Below are 15,540 nucleotides of genomic sequence, written 5' to 3' on the forward strand. Positions count from 1 at the left end.
CTTCCAAAGTCCCCGATACACGTATTTGAATGTTTCTTCCAAAGTCCCCGAGACATGTATTTGAATTTTTCTTCCAAAGTCCCGATACACGTATTTGAATGTTTCTTCCAAAGTCCCCGAGACATGTATTGGAATGTTTCTTCCAAAGTCCCCGATACATGTATTGGAAATGTTTCTTCCAAAGTCCCCGAGACATGTATTTTTACGAACCCGGAAATCCATGTCGGCAGAAATATACAAGTCCCTACTCGTAAAGGAAATATCGATAATCATAAGGTCCTATGCTTGAAACAAAGGTTGAAAAATTGTATGCGATAATGTCGATTATTATAATTGTACTATCTTCGATCTATTCTTAAAATATTCTGATTGGTGGGAGTGCCATGCAGTGGTTGGGGATATTTTGACGTTTATATATTCTTCTTTACGAGACAAGAAACTTCTGTCTGTAATTAGATCAAATTGAGAGAGTACTATTGTTATAAGTGATAGGTATAAACACCTTGTCTGAAAGTAAAATGACATAAGGAGGAGGTAAAACGATTTGGGTAAGACGAACTCCCCCAAAATGATAAACGTAATTGATCTGTGATGTTAGTCGGAGCCGATGTTTATTGGACGCAACACCTTCTCGCAATTACCTACCGTGTCCGTAGCGCGGTGATCAGTGATCCGTGACGGTAGACAATAGTCCGGGGACGGGATCGCGTGTATTGTTATTGTCGTATCGACATGATAGGTGCCGAAATAATGAGTTAATTGGTCATTAGTACGTACAGGTGACGACAGACGGCGTTGTCTGTACCCCTGGGCTCCTCACGGAACTAAGGTGTTACGTATTATAGGACTTGTAAATACAGTCGTAACCTTGTTTTTGTAATAAAAAAAGTTCAAAATGAAAGAAGTCCGCTCAAGTTTAAAATCTCAATCAAATAGTTAAATATAAAAATGAGAAAAATAACCATAGAAAATGTAACCCGTTTCATGGGTAGTATCATTATCCAGGGACGTTAAAAAACGCGGTGAATTTTATAGTGACGATCAAATGCAAACAAAGAATTATTGTAAACATAAAGATTTAAAATATTTCAGAACAAAACAGAAACGTTTTAATTACACATTTTCTTTTTTTTATTATTATTATTGGTATATCAAGAACTGTATGAGAAAACAATTGGTGAGGTGTAGAAACAACTTATTAATTAACAATACAATTAATTTACTATGTTTAGCACGTACATGTAGGTAATTACGTTGTAATACTCCTATAAGCTGTGCTGCCTTTGGAATAACCTGAATTGATTTTTTTAATTAATACACGTTTTATCAAACGTTAATTAAAAAACGTCATACGGCAATCATCTGTTCTCGATAGGTTATATGCTTTTCCAGTGTCATTCATCTTTTATGCGTGGATACAGGTCATACAAAATTAGGTTTAAGTCGACATATGCAGTAACTGATAAAGTGAAATATCGGTTATTCATATTAAATGGATCCGATTCCGACCCGTATTTCAATAACTATGTTTTAGCAATATACCCCCCCCCCCCCCCCCCCCCCCAACAAACAAACAAATAAACTGTGAATCGCTGTGTAAAGAAAGATAAATCCATGAACATCAGGCACCGTCACATATCTCGCGTCGCTACGTAGCCAATTAGCTAAATAACGAATCGGATGTGTACCTATAATGATAGGAATTGGACCCTTTGAATTACCAGAAGATCAGAAAGAAAAAAAATGTGTGAGTTCTACGTGATTGCCCGACCTTTTGTGAAATACGCACCGATTTATTTTCAAAATCTGTTTATTCCGTGGTTTTACACTCGATGTGGATTGGACACGTACTAGGCGATGTAAATTGTGATATAAAGAAATCTCTTTTACTGACGCTAACATGTAGTAGGACCTTGAGATAGAATCTGATAACGTTCCTAGTCAGTACGTCACTGTGTACATAGTCACTATCTATCCTCTATTACAGTTTATACAGTGCAGACTATATGCTTTATTAAACATTATAATGATAACGTAATGTCAATCTGTTAAATATACTTTATCATATGGTCATATCAGTTGCGCAAACTATTATGCACAATTGAAGGTATACAATATATATATATATATATATGTCCTTTTTTTGTATAGTGTCTGAAAACCGGTTTGACATTTGTTTTGCACTCAAACAAAATTCCATTGAATATTGCGGTAAATGAAATAAATCCAATAGACCACATAAATAGCTTAGTTATTAAACAGTATTACTAGAAATGTGAGTTTAATTACGGACTCATCCTGTGTGTTAAAAGGATTTATTATTCTATGAAATCTCTTTTGTAGTTGATTTCCCTGCTGGTATTACCGTAACACTCTCTAAACAGCAATAGCATTAGGTACAAATGTTACATTATTCTCTACACACTCACCCCATCAAATAATGAAAAATAAATAAACAAATAAAGGTTCATTAAACACATTTTAAAAATTTCGGTTAAATTTCATCATTCATCGAACAATTTTCTGTTTATTTTGCAGAATGTATGTTTATTGGATAAGCAAGAACATTTTAAGATGGATCACTTATTGGAGTTTGGGTTCATGAATAACAACTGTATCATTGAAAATAACCGTAAACCCATGTATCTAAAACTCACCAAGATGTATATTATATTTATAATGGGTTTATTAATTAAAACGATTTCATCCTTTAATAGCGCATGAAAATACGCGTACAATGATTATGCCTTCATTATGGTCCTCCGTGTGTCGAGTGTAGGACGCGACTTCAGCATCAGTAGCCGACAAACACCATCAATATACATAACAGATGTCGGTAGACTATCACGCTCATTAACATTCATCAAAGTTACTTTTTAACCCAATTACGACTGGTGACGATATCGATCGCTGTCATTGCCAGTCAGCTGACCTGGCTACCTGGCCAGGTGACAAAGACATCTATCTGTCAATCACCCGCTCGGTCAGGTGGAAATCGACAACAGACGCGCGACCGATCCTCCGGCCATCAGTACACACGTGTGTGTATCGTAAGACGGGGGGACTCTGTGCTGCACGTGTGGGGATACGGGTGAGATATCTGTGTATTACCTGTATTTACCTATAGACAACAGATAATCGAGGGACATCACTTACGCGACAACAAACAGGTGAGTGGTATTTCTGTGTACATTAATTCGATAGTTACCTAATAACGTTGTACTTTAGCTATAGATTGACGCAGTGTATAAGTCATTGTTGTGTTGGCTCAGTATATAATATTCTTACAAAATCAAATACCATTTTACCTCATAAGGATGTATTGTTAAATGTTTATATACATAGCGTGTTTTATTTTTTTCTAAATATTTTAAAATAATCCATTTAAATAAATAAATAAATTCAAATACTTTCAGATTCTTTACTAATTGCCGAGAGCCAGACGACTTTATTGGCGTATATAGAAAATATTAAGATTTTTTTTCACATGTTAAAAAGACCAAACCAATAATTGTATACACATATGTTCTTACTGACAGTATTATACATATGTAATACAGTCTTTAGTAGCCGGGGTTTCATCTGGTCCTAACACCATTTAAACATCATTTTGACAGATAAATGTCAAAATGTGTGAATTCTTGTATTAGACCCATTGAGATACAACCGTCAAGTGTAGTATTCCCGAGGATAATTTCTCTATACATTGTATCCGAACATGATGCATTACGTGTCCTGGTCATACCGATTATACTTACATGTGTTCTGTATAAAACTGTTTATCCGTGGAGTCTGTGTGTAAAGAACTCTCAGCAATATCTCGGTATAGCCTTATTTGATTTAGAATATGATTTTTTTTTTTATTAGTATGGACTTATTTTGTAAAGGAACAAAAACACAACCCAGTAAGAATTTATTTTTATGCTCAAACTTTCTTGTGCAACTTGCCTTAAAAAATATACAAAGCAACAAGTTGTCGGGATGAAATTTGTTTTTGTTTCAGATTAATTAATGGCGATTTGAATTTGTTTCACGTGGTTGTAGATAAATTATCATTCGATATTAGCATATTTAAGTGTCAGATTACAACAATATGATTACGCATACCTTATAACAAGGCATTATTACCGCCCTTCCTAAATAAATACACAGTTCACCAATTTTACACCAATAACGTACATATTTGAATATTAACACTAATCTCTAAAATACGTGGAAAAGGACCCTGATTTGATACATGTTAATCGTTTCCATTGATTTTAAACTGTTTCCGGATTATATGATATTGTGGATTATATGATATTGTGGATTATATGATATTGTGGATTATATGATATTGTGGATTATATGATATTGTGCTCATTTCTAACAGTAAGTACACATGTTGCGCACCAATAAAGCTTCCGTTTATTTTTATGTGAAACACCAGTATGACGACCGCTACTCTGACAATTGTTTACGGTACATTCGTTTCAATGTATGTCAGGATTTAAGTCACGTCTGTCTTATTGTCTGTTATTTATTAGTTTCCGCTGTACACGAGATGTTTTAGACTATGTATTTCTTTACAAATGTGTTAATAGTGTTTTTGATTGTCCATATTTAGTCAAGCAAATGTGTTTTTTAGTCCCTGGTCGTAATCTACGATCAATTAGTTTCAACCAGTTTTACTGCCAGAGAAGTAGAATAAACGTTAGAAAGTATAGTATTTTAAACAGGATTCAATGCAATTTTAACTATCTTGATTTTGCACCAGACTGTGACATGTTTCGTCCTCTCTCGCCGAGTTCAAAGTACGGTTAAAGAAGATTTGCTATCACTAATTCCTTTTGTTTTACATATTAGTATCTTTTAGTCTGTGTTACATGCATAACAGACTGTGATATTTTATACTTGTGTTGTAATGTTGTTATCCATTCTGTAAGTGGACCCTTGGGTCTGTTGAATTTTGAAATAAATAAATAAATAAAACAACACATGTACGTAGTAAACAACGCGTCTCACTGCGCTGTAAATGAGTAGTAACAAATGCAAGTTTTTTACATGCCTATTTTTACCTAAATAAATATTATTATTATTATGACTGTGAACGTGTACTTGCTGTGATTACTATGAACACCTTAGTTTAGGTCCAAGTATAGCTGTAACAAATTCTCAGGTCCCTGTGATTCTAATTATATAGGGGGGAATCAATTTTATTTAGAGCAATGCCAACACTTTAGTATATCGTTTTTTTATTATTCTAACATAGGGTCGGAACCCTCGTACAGGTTACACAGCCATTATTAATAAATATTATACACCAGATTTTTTTTCATATCTACCTACAAAACAAAACAGTTTTAGCTAAACAATAGCGCATTTTGAAATTAAGAGACAATGACGTACACATTTTTATTCAAGAGGGTACTAGAATAAACACACGAAAAAAGTAAATAACAAAAAAAGAAAACTTTAATCAACGATTTTTCTCGAAGTCGAGATATATGTCTTCTCCACACAACACGGATTATAAAATGAATGTTTTACTCAAAATTTGTCCGACTAAACCGTCAGCCAATCATGTCTGGTTGTTAGTGCTATAACATGTTGTAAATGTGATTGTTAATTAAGGTAGAAAAACACCGAGTAACCACAACCTGATACCGAGGCGTAGCATTATACTGTGGATATAGATATCTGTGATACAGTGACATGTATCTTATATATTACCATAACATGAGCAGTAGAATCCATCGGTATGAAGGAAAAAACACTACCCTAAAATTGTGTAAAATAATGTCCTAGGGAAGGTGCTTATTGCTACTCCAATTTAACAGGGAATTGTCACGTAGTCTAGAACAGCTAACATCTTCCCATACCAGTATACAAATGTCTTTAATTTAATCAATCGAATCAATGAGATCCGCTTAGACTATGTATCGTATTCCACTGATGGTAATATTCTATCATAAAACCCAGAAATGTCTCAATAATGTCAGCGAGGCTCACTTCCGGTTTAACACGTTTACTGTCTTCCGGTAATGTGGTGCAATTTCCCATGTCTCGTTCAACCAGACGCTTGATCACTGGAAGCTTGCGCTGACAAAAAGAGTCCGTTTGAACGAGACTACAATTTTCCTAGCCGAGTCGATGCCATTAGAGAAAACTGACATCTCGTGATGACGCGAGGTCAGACGAGATCATGACATCTACAAAGAAACCATCACCTACGCTTTGAAACCTGAAACATGTCACTGTTGTCTGCTTCCCCCATACTTACTCTGCTAATTATAGGGTCTCGTCACATCTATCAGGGCTGACGGAGGAGGGAGGGGGAGGAGTTCGGAGTATCCGTCAGATGTCGTGCACCCGAGCACTACGAGATGGATGGCGTTCCTTACTCCACTAATCATACATTAATGCCTGCCTGTCCCGGATCTACTTTCCGCCATTGTCCGTATCGGACGATCTATTCTTTAACTTCATTCCTCCGTCCCTCTGCTGTCAGTAGCTCCATTTAACGGAAGAGGGCAATGATAGACGGCCCAGAGTTGATTTAGGGGTAGTCCCGGGCCAGGTAACACCCATAAATACCGGTTATAGTTAGTCGTGTATGCCTGGTGAACGTATCTATGTCTAAGTAAGCTTTTTGTAATTTATTACTGATACAAAGCCCATGCTACTACTGGGCATTGTACACGAAATGTAGCCATGTTTGTGATGCCCCAATGAATACAGACATGGTTTCTTCTTGTCACGTGCTTCAGATTCCGCCATATTGTCCACGAACGGCAAGAACGACGCAGACAACTTATTTGTTGATGCTCTTCCATACAACCCATAGTACATTTTTTGCAGTGGGCGGTTAAGTTAAGATAAACCTCTATTCAGCATTCCGAGAGTCGCTGAAGTGATGTCATCGTACCGAATAGCCGCTGTACGCCACTCATACTGTATATACAGGTTCATATAGCACAGCCAGTGGATTGATTGTTTATGTGTGACACAAACATTTCACTGGTAATACTAAACGAACCAGTATATAATATATACCCAACTGAAGAAAAGGGTCTGGAGTACGATACCCAGTATTGCTTCCCCATGTATGGAGGATGGTGCGGGAGTGCCGTTGGTCTGGACGGGCTTCTGTTTGTTGGTTTATGCAACATAAACAGCAAATGATAAAGGTTATCATTTTTTGCGCAATATTGCACGTCATCACATCCAATCACTTTATATTATTTTTAAATCGGAAATTTAGGTAGACCAAAAAGACACGGTAGTTAGTAGAGTATTGCAATGAGCTCCGCAGATCGAATGATATATTGTGTATCTCTAAGCAGAAAACAGAAGGAAGCACCCAACCTGGTACGGGACCACCAATTGTCGCCTCGTGTAATCACGCAGTGGGATACATCCAGGGTCACATGGTACATTCGTGAATGTTTCTTGCAATGGAAAGTTTGTAAGAAAAACATGCAGCATAATTTCAGAAATGTATAGAAGTTTAAGGGGATCACAAGATAACTGCAATTGATTCATTGGGAACGATCGGACGGATTGTAGAGGGAAGTTGACAGCGTAGCGGTGGAATAGAGGGGGTTGTTCGCTCATCTGTCCATACCTGTATTACGTGGCCGTATCGCCACCTTTATCCAGGTGAGAATTATAACGCATATCGTTATAAACAAATTAATCATCCGTAGGTCTGCTGGGGTAAAGCCTGGGATCGCGGTTATCTGAGGGGGATAGAGAAGGGTTTGACGGCCGTGATAAATGAACCTATATGTTCTCATTGTTAATCTGCATCGCTCAAAGACGCTCTATTGTGTTTGTACAACTTAAGATGGAGTCTTACAGTTGGTCGACATATTGGTTTCGATTTTACACCAGGTATCAAGTGTTTAAACAAGAGATACAATTGGAGATATTTTCCTGTTTTAAGTAACTCTGTATGTGATTAGAAGTAAACCCGTGGATACGTCTCGGCAAGATAAGAATACTAGCTGTCCATAGTAACCTTACTTAAGGGTGGCCGTACGAAAACTCTATCGACACGAACAATACCATTATAAAACAACTGTAAAAATTGAAAACAAACATTTGAAAACGGTTTACACCTTGTAATAAGTGCAGTGGACCATCCCGTAAAAATAGAAGACCCAGCTAAAGTCACCGGGGAGGAATTTGTTTTCCCCGATGTGATAACATCTGTAATTGGTACGAAATAAGAAAGAAACACTGACAAAGGTTTGATTTCGTGAAAACCAATAGTCCGGTTGAGTGTCAGCTTCATAATTAGCGGCCAGACCTATACATTGTCTCATACAATGTGTGTATGCTACCCAGACCGCGGAGGGAGGTTACCGTTACTCCTCTGTACCCCTGTCAGAGCGGGATAGTCGACAAGGACATCAGATAACGTGGGTTGACACGCGAACTCAGGGCTGTTTTTGTGACAATTTGTGTGGTCGGCTGGTCACAGGACCAGCACGTGGCGAGATCTCCCCCCAATGTCGTGTTTCCCCCCACCCAGCCATCACACGTGCCACGTGTGTCCATCCCGAACTCCCGCATCGCCCCGGAAGTACTACAAAACTAGATGGGTTCGTGGAAGCTGCACTCTGATAAAGAATGACATTTTATATCATTGTGTACGGACATTAGGACCGAAGTGCTAGTTTTAACGTTCTGCTGTTAAAAACAAATATAAGTGTTAGTTTTCTCTCTACCAACGCCACCATCTGTTTCGAAGATTGTGACGAAGACATTTCAGAAAAATGGGCCATGAAAGCCATGTGGCGCTCCGGATAGTGGATATGGCACTGTATGATATAGCCTAGCGATTAAGATTGGTCCAGATTATGTAAGAACCAAATGTGATGGCATAACCGAACATCAATTACATGGTTTCATATACATGTGTACTTCGAAATGACACGGCGCAGTTTTGTCGATGTAATGAAAAAAAAGTAGTGCTTATGCCATATTTGCGCGAACATCTCAGCATTTTTTTTTAAATTTTGCTTCCAAATGTAGAGATCACAAAAAAGTCAATCTCCAATCGATGTATCAATACCATTATTTTGTCTCGCACATTATTTAAAACGACTAAACACCAAGCATTTAGAACTAATGTGTTGTTTTTGCTGTTCACTGATGCTTTATACTCGCAGTAAAGTTTGTCCTGCATTTAGTTACTTTTTATAGACACAGCTTCCAGCCTATGACACGGTGAGTGAGCTTTCTTACTAAAGGACCAAGTCGGAAAAACACGCATCCATGAACGTTTGGGTGAAGAGTCGGTCTGTTTTGTATTCCTTATGCCTCCTTCGTGGCCTACGTTGGGCAGTCACCAGGTACTGGCCATAGGTCGGTGGTTTTTCTCCTGGAACTCCGGCTTTCCTTCACCACCAAAACCTGGCACGTCCTTAAATGACCACAGATTAATAGGACGTAAAATACAAACAACCCAAACATGGCACGTCCTTAAATGACCACAGATTAATAGGACGTAAAATACAAACAACACAAACCAAGCACGTCCTTAAATGACCACAGCTTAATAGAACGTAAACCACAAACAACCCAAACCTGGCACGCCCTTAAATGACCACAGCTTAATAGAACGTAAACCACAAACAACCCAAACCTGGCACGTCCTTAAATGACCACAGCTTAATAGGACGTAAAACACAAACTAACCAAACCAAGCTTCCTTCTAGAACTCAGCACTCGGCTGTGTTTCAGACGTGGCTTGTATTGCCAAGAATCGTCTTATGAAGCTTGTATATGCAACTAGTGATAACACTACCCTATATTCGTATGAACATCATCTTTAATAATTTCCCTGCTACTCACACCCTTTACGCATGCCGGTTATGCCTTGAGGTCATTCGGGGATCGTATCATGTTGATGGATCGTAAAATGTATTCATATCTCAAATGTCAATTTGGCATATGGTCCATAGGCACTTTTTACATGAGTTGAAATGAAGAAAACTCAGCATACGTCAATGATGGAAACATTAGTCTCACTTCCGTACAATCAGAGTCGACTATATAGGTTTGCATTCTGTCCGTCCGTTCGTCACTATATCTGGGACATATCTCGTATACTCTGCCACCTACAATTGCTAAATTGTGTACAGGGGTGCCTATCGTGAGTGTAGGCGCACGGATACTGGGCTTCAGGTCAAACAATATACAGAGTTATCGCCACTTTTTCAATGTGCATCACTTTACGGAAGTTTGTCCGGAGGTGGGTCCTATATATCTGTCGCAATTCTCTGACGAGTTATTTAAGCATATGTATTTCTCGTATCAGGAATTAAAATAGAAGGAAATTGAACTTAAATCCGGTTCCAAATCACACATGTTTTGGATCGCCAGAGCCAGTGTATCGATATTTATGAGAAACTACGACTCTGATGACGCCATGTACAATAAAAATAGATTAAATGGAATGAAATTATTCATGAAGCAGTATACCCGGGACTCATATGAGTGTTTATAAACTTAATTACAACGCTTCAGTCTCCAAATGTCACAATCAAAGCATTCCAGGTAGTCTACAGGTACAGGTTCGCTGTAATAGTCAATGTAATTAATGCAGATTGGAATAGTTAGCGTTCGAACTCTCCGGCGTGGAGGGCCGTTTAGCTGTAAATATGTTATAAGTGTCTATTGATTAGTAGGTGTATCAATTTCAGTTTAAACGTTTTACTACAATTAATTCACAGAGGAAATCGTAAATTTGAATGTGTTAACAGGGTCAAAGATCATGCTCTTAACTTTATTTCATGGGAACTGTTCCTCGGGCTGGAGCTAGCGACCCCCATTACTACCGGGTAGAACTCTGGCAGTAATGAGTGACTAGGTAATAACAGAGAAAACCAGAGCAGCACTTAACACAGTGATAAAATCTGTCCACTGATGGCGATGATTCAGAAAAAAGTGCGATTTACTTTGGTACTTATAGAAACATACAGGTACGTCCAGAAGGTTAAATGTTGCCGATTAAAGCCCGTTTAGAGCTTCTGATTTCTCAGGTATGACAATTGCGGGTTTTATACGACAACAGGTCCAGGCCATTTTACACGACATAAACATATCTTTTGGAAGTACATGGACGCCTGAATGAACAGAAAGTATTTCTTACTTTTTCTCTCTCACTAACACGTTAGGAATAAATGAGCAATATAAATTTCAAAAGTCATAAACGCGTCGGGGTTAGTTCAACATAATGAAAACATGGTTTTTTGGGTTCTTGAAATATGCAAAAGTTGTATATATTAAAGGTCAAAGGTCGTACATGCTTGAAGGTTACCAAGGTAACCGGGAACGGTGACCAAGGGTTGCTACGAGCTTTATTGCGTTTTAAATAGCTACGAAACACAATCGTCACAAAACCGTGTCCGGAGGATGTGGGAAAGCACCAGCAGGAGGGACATTACAAGTGTCAATTAATTAATCTTACAAATATAAACATATTAAACAGGTTCTTAATGAAATGTCTTGATCATTATCACGATTCACAAACATAGTTTCGGTCGAGTTTTATTTGTTATGTGCGTGTGTAACATTTGGGTATGGTCAAATCGTGAGGCTGAGAAATGCATCGATACACATCTCTGATCCGTGTCAGCCGGAATTATACTCGATTGCATACGACATATTTATGTGCAAGATTATATATTTATCTCACCAACTTCCCCCACTTAAAAGGTATTAGTAAAATCACACAAAACACACCTGATGCGCTTCGACTGAAGATACGCGTAATTTTATCTGGAAAAATGTTTTGTAATTCTGCACTGCTACCTCGCACGTTTAACCTGTTAAAACGTATCGGTTTATGAGTTTATATGTTTCAAATTTTCTCATGTGAATCTCAAAGGAAAATATTAAAAAAAAACAAAGTGCTTTTAATACTAATGGAGAAAGTTTTATGATGTTGACGTTTCTGCTTTATCATGGTTTGTCATCTTATATTTATCTAGAAGGAGCAATGAAGTACTCAGGGGGAGGGCAACAACACGTCAACGGCTTCACATCTAGATTGTGAAATGGAAGGGAACCAATGTATCAACACTGATGCATTTGTCGAATTACGGCCATAAAATGTTTCAGATTGAACACTTTCTCACATTAAAGACTAGTAAATTCTAGAGAAGAATACTTGTTGGTCGATCGAAACCTCTTAATAAACATACAGGTAAAAATTTACCCTGGTTCAAGAAAATCAAAAAATTAAGATTACATCATTATATGCGATGCTACATACCACTTGGCTCTTGGGTGCCACGACAACGTAATTATAATGGGATTGAACAAAATACGCCGATGCTATGACAACGTTGGTGTGTCACGCGCACGCAAGACGGATGCATACGCCTGCTGTTGTCTTAAACTGATTTGCATACAACACGTTACGAAATATCCAATCTAGTTCGAACAACAATGCACCCGTGACAAAGATATATTGGATATTTAAATGAGTGTGTCCACACATAACAAATACTTTAAGTTTTCTATGTGTTACAGGTAACGGCCTACGCTTTTGACAGCCATACCTATGTTGTGTAATTCCACCGTCTGTTTGGTGATCAGTTCTCTGGGATTTTATATCAATGTAATTACCATAAAATGGAGATATCTCCAAATCAAGTATCGACCCTGTCCTAACTCCGGTTTTATGTTCGACCTGTGTCACACTAACTTCTGTTATACATGGGAGTGGTTCTGTGTCGCAATGTGTGCAAAAGTTCATTCCTGAGAGAAACTTTGACGCCCCACAATTTGCTTTGACTCTGGGTCTGAAAGGACCGGTGTTTTGATGGTCAAATCTGACGGGAAATTTTTATTTGACTTAGGGAGTCGGCATTTACTATATTTTCAGTGTCATCTGAAACGGACATGATTACACTCTAATTGATAATATGTCCAGCTTTGCCAGAAATGACGGGGATTTTGTGCTAAATAAGAAATGATTATTATAGATTTAAATATTTAAAATTATCTGAAATTGCTACATTGAGATGAATTTTGACAGAAACACGTTGCTGTTGTTATTTTCTAGCGTTTTATTATGTATGACCATTTATCATAAAGATGGGACCAGCAGAGATACTTAACAGCGTATAATTATAATTGAGAGATGAAATCAGGAAACACGATAAGTGCTGCCATTCATCATGTTGTAATAGACTTTAGAATATCGGGTTTATCTTACAAGACGTCGTGATACGGACTTACAGTGTAAGTAGTTATCCTGTAGCCACAATGAACATAGATACGTCTAAATCACAGTAAAATGGGACACTCATTAACATTATTTATATATATGCTCTTTGTGGTTGTATTACTGTCGTTACTTCTGTGATGGGAAGCTGATCATATCGTTTGATATTTTCCATTTTCCATTAAAACTTTCAATTTATGGTAAAATGTTTGTGACGAGTGTGAGACAGCTGGGAGATCGTCACAGCTACAGTCAGCTGCAGAACGCTCCACTGCCACATGCTGTGTTGGAGTACCTACCCGTGTCCAGTATCAACATCATTTACTGTGTCCGGCAAAGTTGCACGTCCAGTGGAGTTGCGCACCCGCTTGTTCAGAGGCAGACAAGGGCGAGAGTTCACATCATAGAATACTGCAAAAAAAACACCAACTAAAACAGTGAAAGACTCAATTATTATTCCAATTCCTTGACGTCTTTGGTCATTTGTCCATCTTACTCAACCTCGACGTTTTTTCACCCGTAACGTTATTTTAATGGTGCGCAAGTCCATTAGACGTAGATTATGATACACACGAAACCGCGAACATTGGTGACACCAACTTAGTGTTCATATCCGCACACCATCGAATATTAGCAATTAGACGCTACCGGAAGTTGTTTTAAAATTAATATACGTGGTGTAAGCAGACCATGACTTTTGTATCCCAAGAGGTACAGGTGAATACACTAACGTCATATAACGTTGAAACAAAATGTAGAATGATTGTGTAGGATTTAGCAGGGAGTTTATAGTAATGGTTATAGTAATACCCACAACCATCAGTAAAATGTGTTCAGCAATACTACCGCTGACGTAGCAAATACTTACAAAAAGGAAAAGGAAAATTCGTTTCTTATGAACCAATGACGTCATGTCACAACGTCTGTACGCTGTCATGCAAACACGTTTACGAAGTAATTCGATATGAACAATGACAAACATGTTATATGAAATTGAATTAATTCCAATATTAGCGCGACTTACATACATCGAATACCTTTCAAAACGTGTCTGACGCTGACCTCTAGTTTAAACATATGACGTGCTTTCAGTGGATTAAACAGACAGTTATCTCTATGACAAACGTTATCCACCTCTTCTCATAATTAAAGGAACTGCCGTCAGAGCTTGTTCTGGAAAAGTGATATTTGTACTGTTTCAACGTACGTGATCACAAGATACCATGTTTATTTACCCATATGAACTAAATCTGTAGATGTATTTAACTTATTGTTTCTTATCAAAACTGTTTATGAAATTATTTCGTAATTTGGAAAAAAAATATACGTTGACGTATTAAGGTAGTGCTCTGAAGCCAGCTCTGTTACTTTCAGTTGATACAGGTACATATTGTTAACGTCTAGCTTTTTATGTTGTAACGTTCCTGTGAAAACAGAAAGTGAAATACATTAGTCTATCATATATATGGGTATGTTGACTTGCTCCACTGGGCCGCACATTTAATTTTAACATTTTAGTGGGTTTTCATGGCGACAATACCTAAGTTGTTACACTTTTGAATGGTGACAAGTGCCGGCGCGGTAAATGGTCCCTGCACCCTTTTGTGAAACATTTGATCGAGACTTCTAGCTATCTGATCTAAAGTGACTCGTAGCTTTTACCTAGCTTAATTATCCCATATTATACGGAATACATTTAGAATATAGCTATTTATCATATTGAAACAGCATCTTGTCCATACCGCCAGCAGTCAGCCTAGCGCAGCCAAGCTTTCGTTGCAGGTAGGTTTTGATGTTGATCCTGGGCACTGCCTGTGATACCTTTATTCCAGAGCCGATCTGACGTGAATGGCTTTATATTTTCCCGTAACATGTCGTCAGTCTTGGAGGGATTGCGATGGCCATTGTGGTACAGACACAGGCGATCACCTGTCGAGGATGTCTGATAGAAAACTCATCCATCTTGGAATTATTTTCGATTGTGTCAGCGCGTGATTTCTTTGAAATTAATGAGTCTGTCTCCTACAGATTTTCTTTCTCCGTCAACAATTATTCATCTTAAACGATTTCAGCACCCATATCTATGTGAGGCAGACTGGTACATTTGGGGTTCTCTACAAAGGTACGTCTGTGGCAGCCATTGTGTACAGGTGTGTCGACACATATGGCGGTTTTCATTTTTACAAGTGGTAATCTCGAGATGACGGAGGTTGGTTGAGGAAGTTCACTCGAGGTGTTTTGTATTGCTATTGGTTTTGTGACTGAATTGGAAATTCTTAAAACTGTAGTGTTATCTAACTTTGGTTTATGAACCT

General features: G+C 37.9%; 1 protein-coding gene across 3 annotated transcripts in view; it reads left to right on the forward strand.

Moving 5' to 3' along the window:
- The first annotated feature begins 3,021 nt into the window (after window positions 1-3,021).
- LOC110454095 (protocadherin beta-16-like) overlaps window positions 3,022-15,540 on the forward strand; it is a 43,889-nt gene continuing 31,370 nt past the window's right edge. The window contains exon 1 of one of the 3 annotated variants that reach the window (XM_021503448.1): window positions 3,022-3,170. The gene's annotated coding sequence lies outside the window, so the exon portion shown is untranslated. The other 2 variants (XM_021503444.1, XM_021503445.1) reach the window with 2 other exon arrangements.

Source organism: Mizuhopecten yessoensis, unplaced genomic scaffold (assembly GCF_002113885.1).
Source record: "Mizuhopecten yessoensis strain PY_sf001 unplaced genomic scaffold, ASM211388v2 scaffold7669, whole genome shotgun sequence".
Classification (NCBI taxonomy): domain Eukaryota; kingdom Metazoa; phylum Mollusca; class Bivalvia; order Pectinida; family Pectinidae; genus Mizuhopecten; species Mizuhopecten yessoensis.